We start from the raw sequence: 27,350 nt of genomic DNA on the forward strand, positions 1-27,350 counted from the left end.
AGCCCTTAAGAACTCCAATTGTTGGTGTGACTTCAAAACGACCATCTTCCACCCAAATTCATCATGAATGGATTCATATAGATATAATATCATGTTAACACTAGATTTTTACACATTCACACCTGACTCAAATTTACGGGATGTTACATTATCCCCCCCCCCCCCCCTTAAGATCATTCGTCCTCGAATGAAAGTTATGGCCCAAGATTTTCACTAAACCTCATGTCTTCAAAATTCTCGCTAGTGTTCCTTTGTATTGCAATCTATCTCAAACAAAACTCATATAATACTCTAACAATAACCATATGGTCTTCATAGAGACTCCCACATCTACACCAGACAAGCCTAAGCATTTAATAAGGGATTTACACCTGTGGTCTACCTCGAGATTTAACGATATTACTCTTCCAATCATTAACTGTTTCATCTAGAACTACAAGCCCAACTATTTCTTATTGACTATCTAGAATTGCATAACACCTGGAAAGCTAGTCTACCTTCAAAATTACATCAAAGTTTGCTATTTCAAATTCAATCGAACCAGCAGTAGTCTCACGACCCTTAACTACGCCACACAGTCTTATAGATCCTAGAAGCAATAACGAGAATACTAGTAGGGGTATTCATAGTGTAGGGTTCTAGCAATCACTTTAATTCTACACCAAAATCAAGGGCAAGATACTAAGTTATATAAGAAAGAGTCAAACTCGAATCGATCAGCGAATACGCTTCAAAAGCACATATAGTTAGAATACCTGTGACCACGGCATCAGGGTTTTCTGCCACCTCCCTACGAGTCAAACCATAAAGTTGAGCTTGTCCCCCATTAGCAGTGTTAGCAACCGTTTTACCAGCCCCAGTGCCACGATCATTAGGGGTGTTGTTAGCATTACCATCAGACGGATTATTCCTTTGGCCAGAAAGGTTAGCCATTTCACTAAGCCACTTCCTACATTCTTTCTTGATATAACCCCTAATCCTACAATGGTGACAAATACGATCCTCCCACCTAAATGCTTGTCGGTTACTACCTTGCGAATATCCGTTCTGATCATTGTTCCTCTGACCTTGTCCACTAGATGGAACACCCATATTAGGCTAAGAAATAAACTGTTAAGGTGCAGAATTTCCTTTCTGTTGCCATCCATCATAATTATTACCACTGAAACCACCCGTCGTTCTGGCCTTCGTATTCTGATCTCGATCCATCCTCTCTTCACTTTTCCAACTCTCCTGTTGTTCGAAAAACCCAACCAAAGACGAAAAAGTGCAAGTAGGAGACATAGCAACGAAAGACACGTACGACTTGATACGTGGTACCAAGCCTTTCACAAAACGAGTCAACTTATGTTTTTCGATCAGAATCATGTATAAAGCATACTTTGACAAATACGTGAATTCCAAACTATACTCGCGAACTGACTTGTTACCCTGTTCCAGCTTTTTGAACTTCGTAGCCATAGCAAATCTTTCCTCATCAGACGAGAACCTTTCCATGAATGCCTCTTCAAATTCAGCCCATGTCAGAGCTAAAGCAGTGTCACCCCTCTCAGATTCCCACATCTCAAACCATACGTGAGCAATGTCCTTCAACTGATAAGAAGCAAGCCTTGCAGCTTCGGAATCCCGGGCATCCATTGCCCTCAATGCCTTGAAGGTCTCATCTAAAAAGTGCTGGGGGTCATCCACCTCTCGTGACCCGAAGAAATCCGGTGACTTCAAGTCGAGGAATTGCTTAAGTCTGCCTCCACCGTGAGGTCCCACACCTCCACGCTGGCATTAGCAACGGTCCAATCGGTCACCAACATTTGAATAGTCGTTTGCAAAATACCAATCTCAGGTACACCCGCAATAGGAATAGCAGGAGCAGGCGGTGCTGGAAGTGGTTCTTGATTTCTAGCATCATTTCCATTACAAGCATTCGCGCCCCTAAGATTTCGGTTAGCTCTCGCGGGTTATGCTCGGTTACCATTCTTGGATCGCGTCAGAGCCATTTCTGTAATAGGCACGAATTAACGAACGCATTAGAACGATCCTAAAAGGGTTTCAAGCTCTACAACACAATCTAGAATCAACAAGAATAGGAAACACTTATGAATGTCCTGGGAGTTTCTCAATCATGCAGGTGATCAGGCTGCACAAGGAAAACTCCACTAGACACAGATCCACAGACACCGACGATAATCCAAGGACGTATTTAAACCTAGGCTCTGATACCAAGCTTGTCACGCCCCAAAACTCACCCCAGACATGACCGGCATCCGACGTCATGAACAACATCGGAAGAACCTAAACAACACAATAATAATACTTGAACCCGCCAGGTTCAACCTTCGCCTCCAACAGTTTATGAAATAAAGGTAAACAAATCATGCATATATGAATTAATTCAGCGGAAGTCTTTAGTAGTCAATATTTGTCAACATAACAACATGCCTAAGAGTTAATAACTCAAAAACTACCCACAAGAATGTATACTATGGAGCTTCTAGGATAAAGAGATAATAGTTTGACTCAACGGGACGCAGCCCAAAAATTAATAATAAATGAACGAATAAATAGGGTGTCCCACGAATAAACGTGTCGGCTCACCAAATTAGCCGCAATAGCAAGTCCTTCGTAAGCGTCTGAAGTATCAAGAACCTGCTCTTCTCTGTTACCTAACATACCATCAAAAACAACAATGGTATGCCTGAGTACTTTGTACTCAGTGAGTGTCTCGAGGACAACAAGTAATATGAAAATAAATTGTAATAATACATAAAGAATTTAGTCCAAAAAAGATAGTATAAAAACAGTTATTCCACTTTGTGATTCTTAATATCATTTGTTAAACAGTTCACAAGTCATTTCAAAATCCCAGTTTCAATTATGCTTTAAATCAAATAGTCATAAAAACCAGTTCCATAATAAAGATGGATATCAAAATCGCCCACATAGGCCCAATTCCTTTCAATTATGCCTTTCAAATTGATCATGATTGTCAACAACAATTCCATGGGAGAATAAGAATATCACACATGCCAATACAGGCCCAAGAATCAATCACATCGAAGGGATGACCATAGAGGTTCCCTAAACACTGCGCAATACACCAGAATATGGATTCACGGTGGCTACTTTTTCTCCTGAATAACTAGGCCATTAATACACCCCAGGTAGCGAACCCGGAAGTGGCCACTCTTCCTCCCGAATGGCAAGAATATTAATACACTAGGATCCATAATGGCTACTCTTCCTCCCGAATAGCAAAGCAAACACAACAACAAGGTCCACGGCATAGAAGCCGATCCGCAATTTATCTCAAAGTAGTCACACCATCAATAATATTAAAGTTCATTATGCCATATCGAAGGATTAAGTCATTTCAGTCAATGTTTTGAAAACGTATAGCTCCTTTAAAAAAGATTTCCATGGCTCAATTAATCAATAAGAATGTCATTACCAACTCTTAACCATCATTATTAAGCATCTCTCATAGAGGAAAACATTCATAATATCTTATACATATATAAGGTTTGTACAATCTAGGTTTAATGTGGGTTTGTCCCCTCACACACACATTAACCACTACTTAGACGTGAATTAGAATTCAAGAAACATGAAAAGATCACTTTTCCTTTCATTCATCAAAGAATCTTGAATAAAATTTATACTTCCAACAATAGGTTCAAAGGTGATTTTCATTCCAAATAAGTTTCCAAAAAGAGAGACATACAAATCATCCTTATAGCCAAAAAATGATTTTTTTAAAAAGAGACATACCTTAATATGTTAAACAAAGTTTAAAAATTCACTTTCCTAATAAAGAACACCCAAACCCTAGCTTGAATCACTTTAGGAAGAATTATGCTGCAAACCCTAGGTTTTGATCACAAGAATCATGGTAAGAATCATGGGTTTGATGTTAGAATAGATTAGTAATATTAAGGGTGTTCTTACCTTTTATTTAAAGACTTGGAGAGATTATTTTCGTGCTTAGGGTTTGGAAGGATGAAAAAAAATGGGAACAAAATAAGACCATACCCATTTTAAACCCAATTTTCTACCAGAAACGGAGAAAATACGGCCTACAAAGTACGTCCCGTACTTGTAACCCGTATTTAGGCTTCCAAGACCAGTGGAGAACGGAAGAATTACATCCAAAAGGATGTCCCGTACTCTAAAGTACGGCCCGTACTTTCTGGGAGTACTTTGGGCGAATTCTCCAGCTTTTGTACCCTTCAGTAAATCGGACATAACTTTTTGTACATAGTTTTGCTCGGGCTGGGCGACCTGCCGTTGGAAATATATTTCAAATATATACAACTTTAATCAAGGAAGTTTTTCCAAATTCGCAACATATTTTCATGAAAATCTCCCAGACGATAGGCCTACCAAAACTTAGGCGAAGTTAAGAGCCCTTAGGAACTCCAATTGTTGGTTTGACTTCAAAACGACCATCTTCCACCCGAATTCATCAAGAATGGATTCATATAGATATATTATAATGTTAAAACTAGATTTTTACACATTCACACCTGACTCGGATTTACGGGATGTTACACCTCATCACTCCATGTTTTTGTACGATTTGTGAAAGAATGATCCATGTTAGTGCTTGAGTGGAATTAATTGAGTTATCCATAATATACTTATGAAAATCCATCTTCTCATATGTATTAATCAAACTTGATATTGTTGCACGCATGAATTCATTCAAATACATTGTTACACCTCAAACATTTTTGCATCATTTGCGTCGCGAGTAAACTAACGTAAGCTCAGAGAGGTCATGGAACCTTTATAAGGTTAAGGAGTACTTTTAACAAGGGTTAAGCAAGTGTCTAAAGGTTCAGAAATTGAGCAAATCGAAGAAAATATGTTTGTCAAAAATTTGGGAAAAATTTAGCAGAATTTTGGACAGAAATTTTGGGTCAACTTCAGAGAGGTATATCTCCCGGGATATCAGGAGTTTTGAGGTGTTTCAAGAGCCTAAAATTAAGTTTGTCGAGTGTAGTTTCCAACGCAACAAATCATTTGTCAATGTGACATCGGAGTAGGGATTTATGTGTATTTTAAAATGGACTATCAGAAGCCTGCGAACCTATACGGAAATTCTAGAAACTACTTGTTACACCTCAGAAATTCCGTATGTGTTGCCTTGTGGATAGGCTAAGGTGAGCATAAGGTAATTATGAAATCCTTATGGTATTAAGGGAAGCATTAGATAGCTTAAATTGTATACTATAAGAGTTTGGAGTAATATGAATATATGAGCCTAAGTTCGTTGAAGGAAGTGAAATGTAAATCGTGTTTGGAAGGTTTCTGCTACAATTGAGTTAATGTTTATTTAGGAATATCTTGAGGGGCTGCTATAGGCGCTATTGTACGGTTAATGAAGTGTTACATAAGTGGCAAGAAGGTTCCATGAGGATTGGAAGTCAAACGAGTTGACGAGAATGAAACTTAGATTTTCCAGTTGTACGACCATTTGTACGAACCGTATAAATTATACGGCCCGTATAATGGTCTGTAGGTTTTGTCCAGAGAAGGGTGATCCCTGGTATAATTATACGGTCCAATTATACGGACCGTATAAATTGTACGACCCGTATAATAAAGTCGTATAATCGGGTCGAGTCAGATTTTATTTTATAAAAGGGAAACGACCCTTACTCATTTTTCATTTCCCACATTTCATCCAAACTCTCCAAAGCTCCAAAACCCTTCTCTCAACATATTTCACTCAAACCCAAGAGATTATAAAGATCAAATAGCAAGAATCAAAGTGTTCATGTTTTAGAAGGCTTCCTAGGGTTGATAGGTTTCAAGAAAACTTAGACATTGTGGCTAGGGTTTTTGCAAAAGTTGATAGCTGCTCCAAAGCTTATTTCTATAGGATAAAAAGGTTAGTTTCCATGCTTATTTCATGATTAATGAGAATGTTTGGTTGTAGCAAAACTTGGGTATAAGAAGAAAGTGGGAAATGAAGTCTAAATGTAGCTTTTATGATGTTTATGAGTAGTAAACTATATTGAGTCATGATTCTTAGTATGATACGGATATAATCATGTTATGGAAGGTAATAATGGTGACGAAGAAGCATTATATGAAAATGTACTAAAATGGGTGTAAAGTTATTGGCATAAGTTGAACATAAGGATGAATATTGAAGGCTTAATGTAATGTGATTACTTGATTATGATATTGTGAGTGTACTATGGATGTTTGGGGAGTTGTTTTGTGAAATGGTGGCAGTTGACGAAATAAGGGGAAATGCTGCCCAATTTTTGCTAGATCATATGTTATTCTTGTTTGGGTTTAAAAGTATCATTAAGGCTTAACCATAGTATGAATCCTTCTAAATGTAGATTATTCAAGCTCGACGATCGTAAATAGTTAAGAAGACAAAGAGGTATGTAAGGCTAGGCCTTCTTTCATTAAGGCATGGTTCCCTTGTTATATGCATCCTTTCATGAGCTCCATAATGTCTCCAAACGACTCTACCTCTAAGATTTCAAAAGCTTATGATCCTCGATACTTTCATGGTTCTATTGCATCCTTATATGATAGTTGATCCTCCAAGGATAGACGTAACGAAAATGATGATGGTAATGATGTTGATGATGCTTATGGGTTCCTATATATGTGTGTGTGTGTGTGTGTGTGTGTGTATGTGTGTGTGTGTTTATGTACGTATGACTATTATGTAACACCGAGCTTATATGGCCGGGTATGGTATCTATTGCGTGCACACCACTGCAGTTGGGTACGGATAACACTGAGCCTTGGTAGGGCCAGGTATGTATAATCACCGAGCCTTGGCATAGCCGGATATATGAAACACCGAACCTTCAAGGTCGGGTATGCTACGAATATGAATATGGATACAAGTATGAATATGAATATATATATATATATATATGTATATATATATATATATATATATATATATATATATATATATATATACATACATATATATATATATATATATATATATATATATATATATATATATATATATATATATATATATATATATATATATATATATATATATATATATATATATATATATATATATATATATATATATATGTATGTATGTATATATATCTATATATGTATATGTATGTGTATGTATATATATATATATGTATATGTATGTATGTATGTACATGAGTAAGTATTAGAAATGGAAGGTCCCTACGAAAGACAAGTAAGTAGATATGATGAAGGCCACTAGAGGTACAAATGACTATTACCTCCTGATTCTCCCATCTTATGTTATTTCTCATGCTGTCTATTATGCTTCTACTATGAAGTTGATAATGCTTTGCATACTCAGTACATTATTCGTACTGACGTCCTTTTGTTTATAGACACTGCGTCATGCCCGCAAGTGGCCAGAAAGACTGGCTTGATCCTTAGCTTTCTTATTCGGGGACTACATGTAGAGCTCCGTTTTCATCGGGCTATAGCTTTTGGTATTATTCTTTTGTGTGTACATACATATGGGCACGGCGAGGTCTGTCCCACGACGTATGATGTTAACTACTCTTCTTAGAGGCTCGTGCAACGGTGGTGTATGGTTAGATGTCTGGTAGCCTTGTCGGCTCATATTTTGTATATCATTTTGATAGCCTTGTCGGCTTGTGTATATGGATATGGGCATTGTTATTGATGATGATATAAATGCGTTGTTGACTAATGAGATTAACACTGTTGATGTATATGTAAATTATGAGCAAGCCATATGGCTCACTTAGATGTGAATGAAAATGTACGATAAGAGGTACCCGGGTGGGTTAGCATCGGGTGCCTGTCATGGCCCTCCGGTTGGGTCGTGACACTACTTAAAAGGCTCACCAATTTCAGCCCATCTGCCCAACCCGATTTGGACTACTATATATACCCCCTTAAGTCACCTAAATCACTTAATTTTTCACTATTTCTCATATCCACACCTCTCTAGAACCTCCCACAACATTCATCCAGTATCCTTACACCAAAACATAGCAAATTCAGGAGTTTCTACATTAAACTAAGCTCGGGTTGTAAGATTAACAACGACTCTCGACGAATCAAAGAAGGGCCACGACTTTAGGGCTCATATTTTCACCAAAACCGAACCTTCTAGACCCTATGAGCTCTCTCCAGCACTCCAAACCATTCCAAATCAAATCAAGAGAAGATCAAGCCATATAAAATTCTTAATTAGTTTATGGAAAGAGCTTGTTCGTACCTCTAATTGCAGTTGTGGTGGATAAGTTTTAGGGTGAATTGTGTGAGGTGAAGTTCTTTCAAGTTATAAGGTATGTTTTTCATCTTGAGTTTGATATTAAGTCGTTTCTTTTGAGGATTGTAATGGTTTCGAGTAAAGGAAAACATGGCATAAAGGTCGTAGATAGATATGTTGATGTTGTTGGCTTATGGACTGATTTTCGAAGGAAGTTTCGGATGGATTTGTATATGTTTGTCATGTAGTATCTTGATTACGTTATGGCTGATGTTGTTAATGATATTTGGGAGTTGTTTTGTAATTTGGAGGAAGTAGATAATATAGGGGAAATGCTGTCTGATTTTCATTGGCTCATTTATTAGTCTAGTTTGATCTTATGAGAGTTTCAATGGCTTGACCTTGGTCTGAATTATCTTGAATATAGATTTGCAAGTTCGAAAGGATAAACATTAAGTAGTTAAGGAAATGACAAGGTATGTTAAGGCTAAACCCTTTCTTTCTAAAGGCATGATTCTTTTCTTATGAATCCACACATGCTTCCACAACATCCTTATTCCCAAAAAGCTAGAAGTTCATGATTCTCAAAATTCCTATGATGCCAAAGATAGATGTGTTCTATGATGACAATGATGATGGTGATGATCCCATTCTAGAGATTTCAAAGCTTATGGATTTGATGCTATTATAAGATTATTGAGCTTATTTCATGATTTTCTTAATTTTATTCATTATTATTGATCTCACCTTATGATAGTTGTTCCTTCAAGGTGAGATATAGTAACGATGGTAATTCCATTTCTAACGCTATCCAAGTTCATCGTTCTTGATACTCTCATGACACTATTGATCTCATCTTACGATAGTTGATCCTCTAAGGAAAGATACAGTGATAATGATAATGACGATGATGATGTGCTTTTATTTATGTACTCTTATATATGTATATATAGTCATGTGTGACACCGAGCCTATGTGGCCGGGTATGAGATATATTGCGCGCGCACCAATGCAGTTGGGCACGGACGTTACCGAGTCCTACTATGGCTGGGTACCCGATATTACCGAGTCCTACTATAGTCGGGTACTGGTAATACCGAGTCTATATGGTCGGGTACGGTATTGTATGGATACGTATGTGGATATATGAAACGTTCCTTCTAGAAAAAGGTTAAGTAAGTATGACGAATGTCTTAAAAGGTATCATGAGGTATAAACGGTTTTTTTATCTTACGCTATTCTTCCTACTTTTATCATGTTACTATTCATGCCTTACACTCGGACATTACTCGGCTCGATGTCCTTTTTATGGGACGGCGCGTTCATGCCGCGAAGCGAGGAGATGGATCGATCATAGGAGCTTCCGTGGCGGAGTTTCGGAGCGCTCCATTTGCTTCGAGCCGCGATCTGTGGGTATTACTCTTTGTGTATATACTTGGGCATGGCGAGTCTGCCCCTGTCTTTATGTATTCTTATATTCTATATAGAGGCTCGAGACGGATGTATGTAGCTAGATGTCCCTAACCTTATTAGTTCATATTGTTGTATAATATTTTAGCAGCCTTGTCGGCTTGTGATGATGGGCATAATTGTTGATGATTATATAGAAATGTGTCGTTGTCTTGCAACATATGCCCTTACAGATCATAATACCCATGAGCTATCTTTGCGGTCCACCTAGAGTTGATTATGAAATGTATGTTCAGAGGTGCTCGGTAGGGTAGTTCCGGGTGCCCGTCATGGCCCTCTGGTTGGGTCGTGACATACACATATTGGGATAGGGTTTCACGCCACAACAGATATACATTGGGATCGGGTTGCATGCTGCAACAGATATACATTGCGATCGGGTTGCGCATCATAACATATATATTTGATGATTGACAAAGGTATTTGATGATTGACAAAGGTTCATGATAAACAAAATATGAAACAATGATTGATACTATAAAGACAAACCAGGTCTAGATACATGTGAGAATACACAAGAATGATTGAACACCAGGCATCTAGTTTAATGAAGCAGAAGTTCCAAACAAACAGTAATGTCAGAATAAGAAAGAATGCAATGCACATGGAACTAGTCCAACGGCCTGATCTATTGCAAAGAGATTGTTGCAAGCAATGCACATGAATCAGGTTTACAAACATGTTCCATCAAATACAGACAAGCACAGTCCAAAAGGAGAGAGAATGAGGTGACCTGGCCATAGAGTTGTTCAGTCTATAGCATTAATGAATATGAATATAACAACTGAACAAAGAAGAAGCAAAGAAAGATAAGATGACTTAGTGAAAGAAGCAGTTCAATGAAGAAATAGAACAAGTGTGCAGACATGTTCTATATCAAGTCGTCATCAGATGCAGAGAAGAAATTATCACAGGTCATTAGGTGCAGCGGATGAATGACCCGGTGCGGTTATAGAACTATATATAGATATATGAAACGAATTCGGACAACATGCCTCCGGCCAATATCCTGGGGAAAGCGAGTTTAAAGGCGGGATGTAGAATGAAGAGATTGGTGGAACGGATATATGAACATGTTCCGACCCGTACACAGGATGCGGATATCGGAGATGGAAACCGAGGGTGGACTCAAGCAGGGTTCGTGAACATGTTCCGAACAAATCCTATGACGACAGAGTTTGTAGAAGAATTATGGTAAAGACTTGCCAAACAAGTATGAAAGATTCCTTGCCATAGTTGCCCAGATTAGTAAGCCTTCTACAAAGAAAAGAAGCCGACTCAACAAGGCAAAAATCTAAGTACAACACAAAACCTTGTTAGGTGTGGTCCCGACAAGGAGAAGGTTTTGTCACCGACACTGCGAAGCTTTTAGTGTATAAATATCAGTCTTATCAAAAAGAATTTTGCGCACCCATAAAGAGAATTGAATATTGAGCGAAGAAGATTTATCAAGAGCAATTCGAAATCCAAGGTTGTGTCCCAGTGCGAAGAAGGATTGAAGGAATTGTTTCTTTGTATAATGTTCTCCGATTCTAAGTCTAGATATCTTGTATTAGGTTGTGGTTATCAAGTTGTATCTTTATCCGCTTATTAAGAAGCATAAACGTAGATACAAACCATTGTAACTTAAAGTAGGAGTTTACTAGTTGAATATAGCTTGCTAGTCAGAGTTTGGTAGCAAAGATGAGGTTAGGAATTAGGTTACAGATATTAAAACATAATTTACAGTTGGCTCACAGATGTAGTAGAGTTTGGGGTAAATCCTGCAGGTCTGTAGGTCTTGGTTTTTATCGCTCTTGTGGTAGGGTGGTTTCCACATGTGTATCTTTGTATCACTTTGCAACCATAATTTGTTTTATTCCGTACCCACATTCGTAGAACAAGTTAGGTAACGTGTTCTGTCCATAGGCAAGAATTAGGTATATATTGGGACAGAAACCTAGGTCATACAAAAACATCACGAGCTATTGACAATCGTAGTGGCTAGTGCGTGGACACTCGTATACATGTCACATTGAACATAATCAAGCAGAAGCTAATCATAATATGACTTTATGAACGTACGTCGTCTCAAACATCATACATATATCATGGTAACTTTGTCTCCTGGGAGTTACAACCAATCAAAGATATCATAATACACGAGCCGACAAGTACAATACGAACATACGGAACATCCCACGACATATACGCGAAGCCGACAAGTACTTATTAGCATCTGGGCGATCCCAATCTGGATGCATTATGAACCTCCAGCCATAAGACAACGTCTATACACAACCCACACATATGTCTGGGACACTCTAAGAGTATCCAATAGTGAAATATGACGGAATAGGAATACCGCCGTACCTGGATAAACATATACATATACGTAAAGATACGTATCGAAGAGTCTAGGCTCCGAAATAATGGAGCCTCCATGACGGTGGGCCAGAAGTCCTAAGGCAGAGGATCACCAAGTGAGTATACGCCTGCCAGGCATGACGCGGCCCCCCGAAGAAAAGGGGTCGATGCGAGATATGCGAGTATATAAAGCATGAAATACAATGAGAAGATCATAGCGAGTGAAGTTCCGGGGAACCGTATGATAATCAAAGAATCACAATATACATGCATATGAGATGAAATCATGCATATCATTATCATATACCATACGCGGCCAATTATGGGACTCGGTGAATAAAGTCGTGTACACATATACCATACCCGGCCCATCATAGGACTCGGTGCCATAATCATATCATCATATACCGTGCCGGCCCTACGTGGGGACTCGGTGAACAATGCGGTGGAGCGTGCCCACGAATACATACCCGGCGGGACACGGTGGAAGATGTAATAACGGTATGCTAGCGGAAGTGGTGTTTAACCATGTGCAAATTAAATCATCATACGAGACTCGACGGAATGATGAATAAACTTGCACTTGAATATCAAAGGCGATGGTCATTTTAAATACTCTTTGAATGTCATATGGACTATATCGGATAGGCATAGGGATCATAGACATGTATTAAGATAATGTGAAATAGCTTATGGAAGTCAAGGACATTAGTCATTGTAGAGTCTTTAAGAATAGGAACTTTTATATACCAACTACTATCCAACATATAGAAGACTAGAAAGGCGATAGCTCGATTACCTTCAAGAGTTCTAACATCGAAAGTGAATAAGAATCATGAATCACACTCGGAACTTATGAATAGAATTACCCCAAAGCTCATATCATACGTCACTTATATCTAAGACATGCCAAAAGAAAGAAGGGATAACACACATACAACGCGCGTTTATCCATAACACGATACGTATCTGGCCTTGCATGGTGTCTCAACCTATATTAAGATGTTAAGAACTATGGTTAAGTTATGGAAAGATTCAAAACGTATTCCAACGTTAGTAGCTCGCTTAGAAGATTAGGCAGCATTTCCCTTATATTCAACCAACTACATAATAACCAAGTCAACATCAACAACCACACGTTCAAGTACTATATTGAGACTAATCGGAACAGGTACAAAATGTCTAGGAGCCGACCAGCAACGACATTCCAATCGGCCCGCATATTACAACGTTCAATAATAATCCACATCACGACCTACGACATATTCAAGCTATTCTTATTAATCCATAGTCACAACATTTTCATCGAAACAACCCTATACTTGACCTAACCAATATAACAACATAACGTATAATCTTAATCATACTTAATCTTCTGACTCGACGAACAACAACAACATATCAAAAACTGACCCACTAACTAACGACGTAATGATGCAGAATAATCTCACGAACGTCTACAAATACACCAAGCAAACCGCATACACTTCACCTACATTATCTCATGCTCTTTTCATTCAAATTCGTGAATTATACACGACAACACACAACAACATTGTCAGAACAAGATCATAAAAATACGAAAACTACATTAATATCGCGATAAGTCAACACAACGGCCAGCAGTGCGACTTGACACAACAATTTAATTCCTTCGTTCTCATCACATAATCCATGTCAACAACAACCGTAACACTAATTAAAATTAATTCACCATGTTAATCAAAATAGCCTACATGCAGAGCCTATCGACATCTCGAAGCATCGACATACGCCATTCATATATCAATTCCACGTTGCACCAAGTACAACACGTCACGACCACCTCTCAAAACATATAGAAAGGATTAAATCTTACCTTAATAACTTGACTCCTTAATTTGCTTGAATTGATGAACTTAATCACCAGCCATACTTTGCCCTCCAATGATCAATCCCACATTGTTAACCACACATAAATTGGTTAAAATACCTTAGAGAATTAATTTTTTGGCATCAAAATCCATGAGCTCAAATGCGCTGACCATGGCCGTAGGCGCCATGGCTTGGACTCTCTAAGTTCACAATTGGAAAGATGAATAAATGAAATAGATGGGTACATTCAATTAGTAAATCAAGTTATATATATATATATATATATATATATATATATATATATATATATATATATATATATATGTTGCTCCTAAGGTTGACATGTGTCCCACTCATAGCATAGGCCAATCAGATTTGGCCATGCTATGGTGGGGTCCACTTAATCCCACTAATGACTTGATTAATGATAATTAGTCTCTTATCCTTAATATTCTAATCATGGTAAATTAATCCCCAATTTCGTATAATATTCCCGCTAATTGTAATTAATTAGCAAACCGTGCAATTATTAAAATCGGGATTAAGGTCCTTGTCTACATCAAAAATAATCTTGTCCTTGGACTTATGTCTAATAACAAATAATTGCGGCCATTGTAAAATACGAGATGTAACGCCCAAAGCTAACAAGCGGTATCGGAAACGAGTTCTGTAATTTAACGCACTTAGAAAGACCACTCATGATAAATGTTGCACCTCCTACGGGACACTCGGAAGGAGTGGGTCCACTAGGAAGTATCATTATTCAATGGTTAATACAATGGTGGAGAAGGCAGCAGATGGAAGATGATACTATAGTGAAGAAGATTATGAGTTATGGGGGCCAAGATCGAAGGACCTAAATATCCCAAGAAAGAAAGTTTGAAGATGGGGCCCCGAAGTAAGAAAAGAAAAAGGCTGAATACATTTGAGCAGCGACTACAAGATTCTTGAAAGAATGAAAAGTCCAGAACACATTTGCCTGGGCAAGCTAATGAGTGGTAATGATGCCGACCCTCTGCGTCAAGAACTCCTGACTCGTATACGAACACTTCTTGGACAACATGATGGCCCATATATGACACCCAACTGGGCGAACACTTCTATAAAAAAAAAAATAATCAGCTTCTGGCAAGGACTCACAACCAACGCATATATACACGTACGGTACAGAGGTAACCGGTGCGGAAACCGACTGAAAACGCTACATATGTTGTACAACAAAAATAAGAGTCGTCAAGGCTGCATAACATCCCTACTATGTACAACTATCTACAGACCTCTAGTGGAGTAAAAGCTATAGAAAGGATGGGATAGGGCTCCCGTCGTATCCATATATGCATATACATCCCAAAATAACATACCAAAATAAGCAACGACTCACGAATCGAGAGTAGAGAGCACCAAAAGCATAGGTGGGGGAAGTCTACTAAACTGGATCATCTCTCTGTCTTCTGAACACCAAGCATGAACGCGCGACCCCTGAGCGATCGAAGTCGGTACGAATAATGTGCGAGTATGTAAGGCATAAATGGCATAAACATAAGAACCATGAATTGAATCTAATCTTAGAAATAGCCATTACATCTATATGCATACGTATGTATTTAGTGTCTGAAAATATTTGCATAAATACGTATGCGTATTTAGCGTAGGTGAATAATATACACATACTCCTCCAATGATAATCATGCTAATGTGTATACGTGGTGATCAACGTATAGTCTTTGAGAACGTTCGGCCAGATCCATTATTTCATATCTGATAGCCTCTCTCGGCAATCATCATAATCATCATATACATTCTTCAACGGAACGTGCGGCCCCCGTCCATTATATCATCATCATCGCGCACCAGCTAATCGGGCCGATAATGTATATAACGCACATCCGCTTTCATACCCGTATACGTATAATATACGCGTATATAACGTATGCAGTCCATGGGTCAATATGTATATTTGTATGAATGAAGTACATATGTAAAATGAAATAATAAAACCCTCAGAATAATATGATGTCACACTAACTCTGGTGGACAACTGCTGAGCTAACATTACTAATACATGAAATCGCAAAACCCGTGAAACGTATGAAACGTAATAATAGAGTACGGATCATCAAAGGTCGAAGTACTCCTAGTGCTTCAAGAAGTAGAGCAATATGGAAGCTCATTTACTCGCTTGTTCGCTCATATCATGGGATCATGCCAAAGAAAAGAAAAGGATAAGCAGCTTAACATACCTTTTCGGCCGCCTTAACTTTAACTACTTAACGCTTGTCCTCCCCAAACTCGCAAATCTATATTGAAGAAAAATCATACTACTGTTAGACTTATCGTCACATGCCCATCTCAAGTCTTTAAATTAAACTCCTTTAGAATGCGCAAAATTAGGGCGAGCGTCTCCCCGCCTTATATCCCTAGCCTGAATTCACAATACCAACAACCAACATAACAACGACAACTCTAACATCAACAACATCATCATTCATACTAAAATATTCCATAAAATATCCCACACGATGTCTATCCAATTTCTCAACTAACAATTTCGTTATACGATTATTTAATAGCTCTACCTTCGTAAATAAATCTAAATCAATGTCAATAAAGAGATGTGCATACCTTGTTCTTACTAGATCCACAATATCCTCAATATCTACTTTGAATCCAAGCCAAAATCCTCTGCAAAACGATACTATAATCACAACTATATGCTGTCCGAACTTAAATCAGGAGATTCCACGTAATTCGCGCTAGAATTTTATGGGTGGAAGTTAGAGAGAGATTTCAGAGGGTTTGGGGAAGTTTTAGGATGTTTGGATGAAGAAAAAGGGGGTAACCCCCCTTTTATAACGTTCTAAGGTCTGCTTGGACCGACTCAAAATTTGCTCAGCGCATTCGCGCTGAGTTGCTGGGTTCTCCTTTGCGCGTTCGCACCACCTTATGGCGCGTTCGCGCAAGGTTAATTCCCTGCTCTGATAGCCTATCTAAAATTCTCATAACGTTTGATTCTGATGTCTGATCGATGCACGATTTGTTACGTTGGACACTAGACTTCATGAACTTCATTTTAGGCTTTTACTTTACCTCAAAACTCCTCATATGCTAAAAGATATTGTTTCTCCAAGTTGGACCAAAATTGTCCTCATCTTTTCTCCAAAGTTCCATCAAACTCAATTTCCTTATTCCACTTGCCCTCCAAACCTTCCCTAGCTTATTATATGAACTTAAACCCTTATAACCATAAGATAGGTGCATATAATCTGATATATCCTAGAAGGTAACTCCTGTGTCCGCAGTTAAAACAGTTAACACCTAACGAACCTCAACGTCCAAAACTACGACATGTAACATTCCCCCATCCCCCCCCCCCCTCCAGAATCATTCGTCCTCGAATGTTAAAACTCTTAAGAATTCTACAAAAATTTTGCCAGAGTTTCTCCTATAACTATACCACTACCATCCTGCATAGCAACCCAAAATAATGCCGCACAGGGCCACAAACTAAAATATACAGCAGTATGGCCTCACACGACTAATCACAATAGCTATAAATAAATTCAATACTTGGGGATGATACTGTCTCAAACTGGGCCTCCTGGGACAATGGAAACAAGTGCGGGTACTTGGTCTTTATCTCTTCTTCTGCCTCTCAAGTCATCTCCTCGACATTATTATTTCTCCAGAGTAATTTAAAAGAAACCACACCCTTGGTTCGTAGTTGCGAATTTGCCTATCTAATATAGCCACAGGGATTTCCTCATATGATAATTGCTCAGTCACTTGGATATCATCTAATCGGTACGACTTCGAGGATCTCCTATGCACTTACGAAGCATGGACACATGGAACACCGGATGTGTATCGTACTCCAGACGAAGGTAGCTCTAGCTCATATGCTACCTTATCCATTGTACGAATAATTCTATATGGCCCAATGTATCGAGGGCTCAACTTACCCTTCTTGCCAAATCTCATTACTTCCTTCATAGGAGAGATCTTTAAGAAAATGCAATCACCTACCTCAAACTCTAAATTGCGCCGCCGATTATCTGTATAGGATTTCTATCGACTCTGCGCCACTAATAGTATATCTTGGATCACTTTCACCTTGTCAACCGCTTCCTGTACTAAGTCTAGGCCTGCTAATCGATTCTTTCCAACCTCATACCATCCTATAGGTGATCTACATCTCCGCCCGTATAAAGCCTCATAAGGATCCATCTGGATACTGGAATGGTAACTGTTATTATATGCAAACTCAATAAGAGGGAAATGATCATTCTAGCTACCTCGAAAGTCGATCACCCAAGCTCTCAGTATGTCCTCCAGTGCCTGTATAGTACGCTCCGCTTGCCCATCTTTCTACGAATGAAATGCGGTACTAAGACTCACCTGAGTCCCTAATCCATTCTGGAAAGATTTCCAGAAGTTAGCTGTAAATTGCGCTCCTCTATCTGAAATAATGGCTGCAGGAACACCATGAAGTCGTACAATCTCTCTAAGATAGAGCCTTGCATAGTCCTTAGTTGAATAAGTAGTTTTGACAGGTAGGAAGTGGGCTGACTTTGTAAGCCTATCAACTATGACCCATATTGAATCATACTTCCGTTGAGTACGGGGAAAACCTGTAATAAAATCCATATTAATTTCCTCCTATTTCCATGTCGAAATCTCTATAGCCTGTAACAAACCTCTAGGCTTCTGGTGCTCTATCTAAACTTGTTAACAATTCGGACACTGAGCGACAAATTCCGCCATATCTCTTTTCATACCATCCCACCAATAAACTTCCTTGAGATCATGGTACATTTTTGTTGTGCCCGGGTGAATAGAATAGCGAGAATAGTGGGCTTCCCATAACTTGGTCACGGGCTCAAACATTAGGAATGCATAATCTACCTCGATACCCGAGTACTCCATCTCCTGTAATCACGAAAGGTGTCTTTTCTTTCTGAGGAGCTCTATCCCGATAACGAACTAAAATAGGATCCTCGTATTGGTGTTCATTTATCTCAGCTACCAAAGATGACACCGCTGTGTCTTGAACTGTAACTCCTGCATCAACCGCATCTAACAGTTGAACCCCAAGGCTAGCTAATCGATGAACTTCGTGGACTATCTCTCTTTTCTCTGGCTGCACATATGATAGGCTACCCATGGATTTACGACTAAGAGCATCAACTACTACATTAGCCTTTCCAAGATGGTACAGAATATCAACATCATAATCTTTTAGCAACTCCAGCCATCGCCTTTGGCGTAAGTTCAAGTCCTTCTGCTTAAAGATATATTGGAGGCTCTTGTGATCAGTATACATATCAACATGAACACCGTATAAGTAGTGCCTCCACATTTTCAAGGCATGGATCACCGCAGCTAACTCAAGGTCATGAGTTGGATAGTTCTTCTCATGTTTCTTCAGCTATCTGGAGGCATAAGCAACAACCTTACCATGTTGCATTAATACACAACCCAATCTAACACTTGAAGCATCACAATATATCACATAGCCATTTGTTCTCTCTGGAAGAGTCAAGAGGTGTTAGGAATTGACTTATCCTTTAATATGCGAAAACTTCGCTCACGCATCCGTCATTTGAAACATAGCTGATTTTTGTGTAGGCTTGGTTAGTGGGGCTAAAAGAGAAGAAAATCCCTCTACGAACCTCTTATAATATCCTTCCAGACCCAAGAAACTACGTATTTCTGATGGGGTCGTGGGTCTTGGCCAATTCCTTACAGCCTCAATCTTTTGAGTATCCACTCTAATGCCTTCATCTGAAATAAAGTGACCAAGAAAAGCAACAGAGTTCAACCAGAACTCACATTTGGAAAAATTCACATACAACTCCCTATCTCGAAGAACTCTAAGCACCGCACGTAGATGATCTGCATGTTCCGTCTTTGACGATGAATATAATAGAATATCATATATGAACACGATCACGAACAGATCTAGGAAGGGTCAGAATACATGGTTTATCAAGTCCATGAATACAGCTAGGGAATTAGTTAATCCGAATGACATGACACGGAACTCATAGTGCCCATATCTAGACCCAAACGCCGTCTTCGAAATGTCTTCCTCTTTCACTGTAACCTCGATACACGATCTCAAGTCTATCTTGAGAAATACTTGGCACCTATGGTGGTCAAATAAGTCATCAATCCCTCGAAGTGGATACTTATTCTTTATAGTCATGTTATTCAATTGCCTATAATCAATGCACATTCGCAAGGAGCCATCCTTATTTCTTACAAATAATACTGGTGCTCCCCACGGCAATGTACTGGGCCTAATAAAGCCTTTCTCAAGTAAATTCCTCAGTTCCTCCTTCAATTCCTTCAACTCACGAGGTGTCATTCTATAAGGAGAAATGGATATTGGTTGAGTATCTGGTAATAAATCAATAGTAAAATCAATCTCCCGCTCCGGCGGAATGCCTAGAAGCTCATCTGGAAACACCTCCGGGAATTCATTAACCACAGGAATAGACTAAAGGGTCGGTGACTCTACTTGTACATCCTGTACCCGAACCAGGTGATAGATATACCTTTTCCTAATCATCTTTCTTGCTTTAACGTAGGAAATAAATCTATCCCTTGGCGAGGCAGCATTACCTTTCCACTCTAAAACTGGCTCGCCTGGAAACTGGAACCGGATAACCTTCGTTCTACAATCGACATTAGCATAACAGAAAGCTAACCAATCCATACCCATAACGACATCAAAATTGATCATATCTAGCTCAATCAAATCTGCTATGGTATGACGATTACACACTATAACTACACAATCTCGATACACCCGCCTAGCTATGACTGGGTCGCCAACTGGCATAGACACCTCAAAAGGTTTAATTGACTCAGGCTCTACTCCAAATTTACCAGCAACAAACGGAGTAATATATGACAAAATAGATCCGGGGTCAATCAGTGCGTATACATCATAGGAAGAGACTTAGTATACCTGTGACAACATCAGCAGAAAACTCTCGATCCTGTCTATCGGCTAGTGCATAGACACGGTGCTGGCCGACTCGAGCTAGATGCTCCGCTCCTCCCTCTACCTCGTCCTGCTAGGGTCTGCAAACCTTGCCCTGGAGGGCGTACAGATGAAGAAGAACCAGCTATAGACCCCGTACGCTGAATAGTACCTACACCACCTCCTAATGGACAGTTTCTCATCATATGACCTAGTCGGCAACAAGAATAACAGGCATGTGATCCCAATCAACGCTGTCCGGCATGTTGCCTACCATACTGGGCACACCGTGGAAAAGGTGGCCTCATCTGTCCCGACTCCTGTCGATGTTAAGAATCGAAAGTTCTAAAACTCTGATCTGCTCCGGATTAAGAAGGCCAATCAAATCTCGATCCTGAAAATCAGGGAGGTGCACTCCCTGCTGAATGGAATGGGTACTGAGAATATTGTTGTCTCGGTCCTCCCCTGAACTCACCAACCATATCTAAAGACCTAGCCCTTTTACCATGGCCCCGGTCGCGTTAACGCTCTGTTCTCCGCTGGTGCTTACGATTTTTAAGATTACGTGCATATGCTGTGCGAAATATCCATGCCGGCTACCAATGCGGTGATCGTACACTCATCTATCAAATGTGGCCCTAAACCAGCCACGAAATGATGAACTCTATCCTCCATCTCAGCCACCATGGCTGGGGCATAGCTAGCTAAGGAATCAAAATATACACAATACTCCTGAACACTTATTCTGCCCTGCTCAATGCGCATGAACCTATCTGCTCGGGCCCGTCGGACTTCTGTTGGTAAATATTGGCGAATAAAGGCATCTGAAAACTCTCGCCAAACGGCTGGAGGGGCATTCTCTCCCCTAGACAGCTCTCATTTTCGATACCACTGCACTGCAATATCACGGAACCGGTAAGAAGTCAACTCCATAGACTCGACCTCATCAGCTTGTATAACCCTCAAGGTCCTCTGCATACTACCAATAAAGTACTGAGGTCCATATTTTGCTTTAACACTGAGAACTCTGGGGATCTAACCCGAGGAAAGTCTCAACCCTCGCACTACCCGGCTCGGTCTGCCCTGGTCAACGCCGACTCTGCCGCCGAGCACCGAGTAGCTACCAACACAGTCAATGCCTATCTGACATCCCGCACATCACGGCCGGTGCGTCTAGGGGCCGGGGAATTAGGGTACTTTGGGGCGAGCCGGAGGTGGGGTATGTGAAGTCCGAGATGGGCTCTCACTATGAGACTCGCCCTGAGCTCTAGTAGCCCTCTGAATACAGCTAGTGACCTCACCACCACTCCGCTTGCCGCCACGGGGGCGGCCGTAGCCTTCTTTACGAGGCATCACCGAAATCGAGACAAATTATTATAAAGGAAATTCTTATCCCATAGCTCTATCGCATGATCTAGGATAGAAAGAATAGCGACATCCTAGATGTCCTGTAGCCTCCTGTTTATAAGTGTGGTGCACAACACAACCATAAACAAGACTCTACTAGACACGGTCTGCAGACAACTCTAGGACAGGACTGCTCTGATACCACTTCTGTCATGACCCAAGCCGATGAGTCGTGGCGAGTGCCCGACCTCTACTAATCAAGCACTCCTAAACGTGCATCTAAACCTTAATAAACAACATGATGGCCCATATATGATTTGTAACTGAACTGAACACTTCTGTAAAAAAAAATAACATAATAAACTCTGCGTCAGGGAATCACAACCAACGCATATATACACATACGAGCTGAAGGTAATAGTGCAAGCCGACTAGGACGCTACATATGCTATACAATGAAAAGAAGAGTCGTTAAGGCTGCATAACATCCCTACTATGTACAACTGCAGAAAGGACGGGACAGGGCTCCCTTCATATCCATATATGCATACACATCCCAAAATAACATACCAAAATAAACCGTAGCTCCGGATTAAGTAGAGCGCACCGACTACAGCTAAGGGGAAGTCCGACTAAACTGGATCGTCTCTCTGTTTTCCTGAACCTGCAAGCATGAGCGCAGCCCCCCAAGCAATAGGGAGTCAGTGCGGATAATGTACTGAGTATGTAAGGCATAGAAGTAACATAAATATAAGAACCATGAACTGAATCTGATCTCAGAAACCAACTGACTGACAATATGTATCTGTGTGACTGAGTATCTGAGAGTATTTGCATAAATCAGTGTGCTGACAATGCCACTGTGGGCGCATAATATGCATGCTCTCAATGATAATCATGCTCATGTATATATATAGGTCATAGTGCTGAGGAACGTTCAGCCCGATCCATTATTTCATATCCCATCGGCCTCTCTGCGGCCATCATCATAATCATCATATACATTGCTGCGGAACGTGCAACCCGATCCATTATATCATCATCATGGTGCACCAGCTGATCAGGTGGTAATGTGTATATAACGCCTATTCTTTTTGTTATATCCCGTATTTCGTACATTGGGACAATCCGGGTTAACTATGATAAGTTAGGGACAAGACCATTCCGGGATACGAAGTCGGGACTTTTGACCTTCGATTTTATTTTGAGACATAATTTGTTCATGAATTGGTTGGCATGGAACATTTAGGAAAATTTGGGACCAAAAGTGGAATAATTGAAAGTTGGAAATTATTGAAAAAATTGGCCCTTGGCCGTGAGGTGTTGGAAATGGTCCCACACATTTTGTGGCCAAATTTAATTGGTCCAACCCATGTGTGGGCCATGGACACTTGTATAACTTTTATGTGAGCATAAAAGATGACTAAGTAGTCATCTTCTCCTCATTCCATACTTAGAAAAAAAAACAAGAACTTGGATGAACAAAGCCTAGGCCATTCGGCCAAGAGAGAAAAATTCAAGACCAAGAATTTGCCATCACAAAAATAATTCCTTCTAGCAAACCCACTAATTGAAGGGTCCTCATTAACGTGGAGTTGTTGTTTGGTCCAATAGATCACTCGTTTCATCAATCGCAAACCCTAGCCAAGTTGTAAAGTTGAAGGGAAAAGGTAAGATTTAATCTTGTTTTATGTGTTATGAAGGATGTGTGCATGTTGTAGTATGTCAAAATGGATGAAAATCATGAAATATGGCATGTGGAAGTGTAGCCGTGTGCATGGCATATAGCCGTGTGGATGTGTGTGTTGTGGTGAAGTGATGAATTAATTCTATGTAGCATGCTTAGTTGTGTAGTGTGAAGAAAAGAATGAGAATCATCAACATATGTATATGTGTAGTGTTGGCCGAATATAGGTCATATTATATGACAAGAATGGATTAATCCTAATTAGTATGTCGATTGTTGTCGTTGTGAATTCTATGTTGATAATGAGATTGTAATGACTCAAGTTGATGTTGTAAATGTTGCGGGCTGATTTGGAGGATTATGTGTATTTAATGTAATTTCTATATTTGTGAGAATGACATTGTTAGAATGTGGATTATTGGTGCAAATCATGATTCGGAAGTTAGAAATGTGTTATGGAAGTGGTTCTCGGGTTTGGGAACAATTTCGGGTGAATTGAGCATTTGTTGGATTGTTGGAAACATTGTGTGAATTGTTTAAAGAGTTCTTGAATATTGTTTGAATGGTTTCGGATTGGTAATTGAATATGTGAGCATTAGTGTTAGTTTGATTATATGTTGGTTTACATGTATGTAGTTGTAGTGAACATAATTGGAATGTTGTCGGAATGTGTGGAGGAGAATTATTAATGTTCGAATGCGTTTCGAATTGATTGTGGATATTGTTGGAATGATTGTTGGTGTTGTTGTTGTTGAATTTGGCCGAGTTGAAATCTCGGGGTTGTGCATTTACAGGGGAGGTGCTTCCCAAATTTCCGTAGAATTATGTGCTAGTTTGGAAATGAACTCCTAAATGCCTATAGTTAATGTTGGTATTCATTGATGTTATGTAGATCTTGGGGAGTCCGAGACATAAGTTTGATTTGGATTAGCTTTGAGAGCGAGCGAGGTATGTGAAGCTTATCCTTCTTTCCTTTTGGCATGTCCTAGGCATACGCAAGTAAGTTGTGATATGTTATGAGCCTTGGGGGTAATTCTATTCTTAAAACCCGACCATATTTATGATTCATATTTGCATCTTGATGTTGGCATCCTCAATGTGGTTAAGCTATGGACCATATGTCTTTGATACGATTGGATTTGAAATGCTATGTAACCGGTTTGTTCCGAAAGGATTGTATGTCTAAAAATGTCCGTAACTTTCATAGGCAGAACCGGATTGCTTTGATAAGCTCGCAAACGATTCTTATTTGTTTCTTGATATTCGTATTCTTAATGTAGCCGAATTATGATCCTTATGTCTTTTGTATGACTAAATTTCTAAGGTTGCATAAGAGTTTTGTTTTCAGAAGAGTTTTGTTTTCAAAAGAGTTTTGTTCTAAACGATTCGAAACTACGAACGACCGTAACTTTCAAGAAAGGGCTCGGATCTCTTTGATATCTTCGCAAATGATTTCATGACGTATAATGACTTTAATTTTCATGGGCGGGCCCGGTTGGGTTGACGCTCGTCCGTGGGTCCCGCGACTTTCTTGTATAGTCGGATGGCTTTTGAAAGAATTCAATGTGACTACCTTTTCGACCCCGAGTATGGTTATATATTTATTTTTCGAGTCACAAATGATGATTCGTATGCTTATGATTCCGATACGTAACTATGGTTTACGAAGTTCGGTTTGATATGTTCCCGAGTGATATTCGGAAGAAAATCTGATTTGACTACTGTTTTGGCTTATAAATGATGGTTCGTTTTGATTAACCTATTAAGTCTTTGAAATTGTTTTAAACTGTATTTGGTTACTCACGATTCTGCTCGTGCATTCTGTTGTTACCTTTTTCGCCAAGTCCCGGGCCGGTTATGTTATCGCGCGCACTATGCTGTATTCTGAAGTATGATGTGTATTCCGGAGTATGATGTGTCCGGTACGCCGAGCCCCTTTCGGTCGGGTACTGTGTATATATGCTACGTTATATGTTATATGTATGGATACTGGAATATGATCAGTTGGAATCAGAGCCGGTGGTGGGGCAAACCCAATGGTGGGGCAAACCCAGTGGTGAGGCTAAATTCCACACTGGTTTAGACGATCAGCATTGGTTTAGGCCAATCCCATCGGTTAATGGCGTCTCATATGATCGGTTATGATGTTATGATGTGTTACGGTATGTATATGATGATCATTATATTTGCTTTACCGTACCTCATATGTATGATTTGTATGTCGGATGCAAGCGCTTTGGTATTTCGGTTATTATGCCTACTTTACGTACTTACATTTCGATTATGACTCGGTTTCGTTCTTGTACCTTACTTTGCATACTCGGTACATATTTACGTATCGACTCTCACTCTGTCGGCCGCGTTTCATGCCCGCAGGTACGGACGCCCGATTTGAGATCCACTGATTTAGGATACCTACTTTCTGGCTGCTTTGGAGTGCTCCCTCGTTCGGGGCCTACATTTTGGTACAGACATTTCCGTCATTTGTATTTATGTGTTTGTTCATGGGTACGGCGGGACCCTGTCCCGTCATATGGTTCTGTTATGACTTTTAGAGGTTTGTAGACATATATGTGGGTTGTGGTTAGTTACCGTCCGGTTGTGTTCGTTTGAATTGTGTTTGGGCGGACCATCCGCCGTGGCGACCTTGTCGAGCGTGTATGTACGCGCTTCGATATGTTATGTATAGTACGACGGACGGCTTACGTGCGGTTTATATGTTTGTATGCGACGAGTTTGGAACCACGCATGATCTTTATGTCTGTATAAATTGTTTGTATGCTGATTTCGGTTAATGAGTGCGTATGGGTGTCCAGCTCGGGCACTAGTCACGGCCTACGGGGTTGGGTCATGACACTTTTCCCCATACCCCCTATACATATAATATACGCGCATATAATGCCTTCTGGTCATGGGTCAATATGCATATGTAAATGAATGAAGTACATATGTAAAATGAAATAATAAAACCCTCAGAATAATATGATGTCACACTAACTCTGGTAGAAAACTGCTGAGCTAACATTACTAATACATGAAATCTCAAAACATATGAACAGAAGGAACATAATAACAAGGGTACAGGATCATCAAAGACTGAAGTACTCCTAGTGCTTCTAAGAGTAGAGCAATATGGAAGCTCATTTACTCGTTTGTTCGTTCATATCATAGTATCATGCCAAAAAGAAAGAAAGAATAGCCTTAACATACCTTTTCGGCCCCCTTAACTTTAACTACTTAACGCTTGTCCTCCCCAAGCTCGTAAATCTATATTCAAGAAAAATCATACTACTGTTAGACTTATCGTCACATTCCCATCTCAAGTCTTTACATTAAACTCCTTTAGAATCTACTAACGTTCGGGCAGTATCTCCCCTATTTATATCCCTAGCCTAAATTCACAATACCAAGAACCAACATAACAACGACAACTC

The 27,350-nt window shown here is 39.7% G+C and overlaps 1 pseudogene; it reads right to left on the minus strand.

The window, feature by feature from the left end:
• Positions 1-1,113: 1,113 nt before the first annotated feature.
• LOC132035090 (uncharacterized) overlaps positions 1,114-27,350 on the minus strand; it is a 31,390-nt pseudogene continuing 5,153 nt past the window's right edge.

This window comes from Lycium ferocissimum, chromosome 10 (assembly GCF_029784015.1).
Source record: "Lycium ferocissimum isolate CSIRO_LF1 chromosome 10, AGI_CSIRO_Lferr_CH_V1, whole genome shotgun sequence".
In the NCBI taxonomy this organism is placed as follows: domain Eukaryota; kingdom Viridiplantae; phylum Streptophyta; class Magnoliopsida; order Solanales; family Solanaceae; genus Lycium; species Lycium ferocissimum.